At 27.7% G+C, this 4,349-nt stretch overlaps 1 pseudogene; it reads right to left on the bottom strand.

Moving 5' to 3' along the window:
- LOC126902030 (uncharacterized) overlaps positions 1-2,768 on the bottom strand; it is a 3,747-nt pseudogene extending 979 nt beyond the window's left edge.
- Positions 2,769-4,349: the final 1,581 nt, after the last annotated feature.

Genomic DNA, 4,349 nt, shown 5'->3' with positions numbered 1-4,349 from the left:
AACTGGTCCCTTAATATATTACCTGATCTATTATAAACATCAATTGAGTCATTAAGACTTTCAAAACCATTAATACTTAATGTGTCTTCAAATCTAAATCCATCTATATTCCTGACAAAATAATGCAATATACAACAAGCTTTACATTTTGTATAGAAAGTTCTACACTTTTGTTCATCAATCTATGGAAAATTCGCCATTTGTTGGAAAGTATTCCAAAAGTAGATTCTATATATCTTTTTGCTCGAGACAAGCGATAATTGAATACTTTTTTTTTGTAATTCAAATTGCTTTGTGCATATGGTCTAAGTATGCTTTGAGATACACCAAAAGCTTCATCAGCAACTATTACAAACGGTAATGGATTTCATTGGCCGGGTAAGGGTTTCGGTGGTGGTACAAAAAGTTCTTTATCTTCTAGTTTTTTGTTAAATTTTGTTTTTTTAAAAAGTGTTGAATCACAGCACTTTCCTTGAGCTCCCACATCAATAAAAGTAAAACAATAATTTGCATCACAAATAGCCATAAGAACTATTGAATAGTAATGTTTGTAATTATAAAAATCTGATCCACTCTGGATTGGTTTAATTAAACGAATATGTTTTCCGTCCAAAGCACCGATGCAATTTACAAAGTTAGCATCGTTTTCAAAACCCAAAGCAATTTCTTTACATTTTTGCTGATCCGGCAAAGGCATAATTTAAGATTTAAGTCCCCATAATTCGCTGCATACATCTTCTACTATATTACTAATAGTAGATATTCCCATTCTATAGGAGTAATGAAGGTCTGTGAATGAATTACCCGATGCTAAGTATCTATAAATACGAGCTAATTAAAATATTACGTCAGTATTTATTCAAAAAACGTTAGTATGATTTCTGAGTAATTACAAATACTGTTAGATTTTACCCACCTAATATCGTGTTTTAATAATAAAAATATCAAAATGTGAATTGTCAATATTATTAATTTTTTTTAAGTAAAAAAAATTACTTTTATTAAACCCTTAATATTTTCCTATAGAAAAAACATCGATTCCCCGTCATTTTATTGATAATTATTAGGTAGTTATTATAAAATTAGCTCCTGAAATAATTTATTTTAAGTAATATTTATTACTTACCTTAATGTTATGCACAGCCTTTCTGTCGAAGAAGTAGGTACGCGAATAAACGACAATACTTACGGCGGATTATATTAGATAAACTACTCTAACTTTATTTTTATAAAAGAAAATTTTCCCAGGGACCAGGCTAACAATCTAATCCCGCAAACATGTAACTGTTAATAACCCAGGTAAAAATTCACTGCTGTCACCAGTGAAATCCGTTCAAATAACTATATGAACTATCAAATTTGTGAGGGAGACTTCACCGTTAAAACTAAAATCTAATATAATTAGAAATAAAACTGAATCGGCTTAAAGCCTTTTACCTTAACTTCTCTCGGCCTGTTGAGATTCCTCTTCGGTGAGTCAGTTAACGCGTATCCAAATGGTAGGGCACTCAAGGTATATATGTATATATATAATATATTTATGTCTATGTGTATATATATTTACACAAGCACAACAGTAAAAACAAAGAAACAACGTCGGAAGACAATAGTTGATTAATATTATATTAGATATTTTCCTTAATTCGAGCAATGTTATACGTATGTAACAATGGGCAACTACCCTTCTGTCATCGGTAATATCGGTAATGAGCACACTCGCCACAATCCAAAAAAATACACGGAAAAACAATGAAACACAAACAGCACACAAGAAAAAGGCAAACCAGTTAAGGTCAATATCGCGAGAGACAGTGATGAGCGCCAGCCTAGAGCGACGGGCGGTGCCGTGTCAATGTAAAATATATATTTTAAAAACAAATATTGTTCATACTCTTTGTAATTATCATATTAACCGATTAGAAAGTTTATAATAAAAATAACTGGCATGTATTAAAATAATATTTTTCAGAAATTTTTGATTTAGACATAGTGTTTATATTAATCAATTCATTTGATGGCGTTTAATAAAATGAATAATAGATTTGATTATATTAGTGTATTGTTTATCCATATTCTACAAATTACTTACACACATGATGTCTTAAGAATAATCTTACTTCAATTTTTTGTTTGTACATGTTTGTAAAACAAATCTGTACAGATATTTAATAATTCTATTCTCATCTACAAAGGAAATGACATCTCCATGATTCAAAACTTGATAATCATTTTGGTTATTGGGAATTCGCACACAATTTACATAAGTTTCATTATCTGTTCCCTGTAATACAGATATTGTTGATCAAATTAGAATTAATTATTCTCTTTGATAGCTTAATTAATATAAACATGCAATAAAAATTTTAAGTCTTACATTGAGAGAAATAATATATTGGCCATTGAATTTATTTATAAAACAATGCCGTCTTGAAATAGATTCTTCTTCAATTACTAGTGAAGAGGCAGGAGAACTTCCAATAACAAACTGAAGAGTTATAATACATCAATTTAACCATTTTAAAGAAAAATGAATTATATTGTAAAATATAAAACAAAGTTAAGATGGCTTAAAGTTAATATAAATATTATTTTCATATAAAAATATATGTATTTTTAATAAGTTCATCTTAACACTTAAATTTATTTTATTTCATAAAGAAAAAATTTACCTCAGTCTCTCCAATAGGATACAAGGTGCCACTAGCCAAGTTTTGTAATGTCGCATTACAAGTTAAATCAGAACAACTATTACTTCTTTTTAAGCTCATTGTGTTTTTTATTTCTTTTAAGATTTAAGGTATTCAATTTAAAATCTATTATATAAATACACTTTAAAGTAATGAAAGTATTTGTTTTGAATTAAAAACATTCGAAACTATGGTAGCAGATGTTGATTACATACTGATAATACAAAATAGAACAATTTTAAAAAATTTTTAGAAAATAATAATGATAAAAACAAATAAATAACTGGAGCAATTTTGATGAAAAATGTGTCAAAAGATCATAAATCGTATTTAGTCGAACACATTACCCTCAAAAATTGAAAAAAATTCCCTCGTTCACCGTAAACGGGGGAAATCACCCAAAAAATTTAAAATTTAAAAATCGCTAATTTTCGACATTTCTTCAATTTTTTTTACTTAAAATTGCCATAACTTATTTAAAAATGACCGAATCAATAAATTTTTTTTTATAGATACCTTAGATATTTACCTATCATTTTATATATTTTTGTGAACATTTGACCCTTTAACAGCCCACAGGAATGGTTTCAAAATGATAACTTTTTTACAAAAAATTGACCCTTTCAACTTNCAATTTGACAGACGGGTGAAATAAACAAGTGTTATCACTTGGCAAACGTACATCCATTTTTAAAAGAGTTATGGTAGTATTAGGAAAAAATTGAAAATTGCCAATTTTCATAATTATAATTTTTTGTAGAATTACCCCATTTACAGGCGAATTTTTTCAATTTTTGAGGATAATGTTTTCAACTATGTACGATTTGTGATTTCTTGTTCATCAAAATCGGTTCACTGAGCTCTGAGTATAAGTGATAACAGACACACACATAAAAAGAAAACACATCATAGTAAAAATAATACCATCTCAGCTANAAACACATCATAGTTAAAATAATACCATCTCAGCTAAAACCATAATGGAATATTAAATAGTAGTNTTCTCAGCTAAAACCATAATGGAATATTAAACAGTAATTTATAAAATATAATAAAAATTGATCACTTGTGGCTAATTAATTAAGTAAAATTAAAACTATATTAAAAATATTATTAAAAATATTATTAATTTAAAAAACTAAAAAATATTAAAAATATTATACTCAAAGCCACAAAAAATTAATGAAAAGTCGCAGATACAGTTTTTTGAAGTCTAGAAAATTAACTTTGAAATTTGAACTAGCTTAAATAGCCAATTTTTTCATTCGACGGGAACAACGTACAGTTGCCGAGTTGGTAAAACTTGTATTTTATACGCTTGGGGTACCGGGTTCCATCTCGCGTATGGCAAGAAAATGTTTTGCATTTTTTCTTAATTCTTTAAATTTTCAACTAATTTTATTTGTTTGATTTTTATCTCATGTAAATTCAATAACTTCAATCAAGATCAAGGATCCCATCACTTTAGTTGCCCTATGCGAGAAGAAATTTCTTAGTCATATTAAAACTATTTTACTATATTTTAGATTTTAGCTTCGATGCATAGCTGAGAAGGTATTTTTTGACCTATATTTTTCAATGATACATCAAATGATTACAATTAGTTGCCCTCAAAAATTGAAAAAGAAATTCTAATTTATCAATGAAACAGTTACTTATCCC

Source organism: Daktulosphaira vitifoliae, unplaced genomic scaffold (genome assembly GCF_025091365.1).
Source record: "Daktulosphaira vitifoliae isolate Bord-2020 unplaced genomic scaffold, ASM2509136v1 Scaffold_3, whole genome shotgun sequence".
In the NCBI taxonomy this organism is placed as follows: domain Eukaryota; kingdom Metazoa; phylum Arthropoda; class Insecta; order Hemiptera; family Phylloxeridae; genus Daktulosphaira; species Daktulosphaira vitifoliae.
The sequence above is the reverse complement of the archived record's forward strand: the minus strand, read 5'-3'. Positions and strand labels throughout refer to the sequence as shown.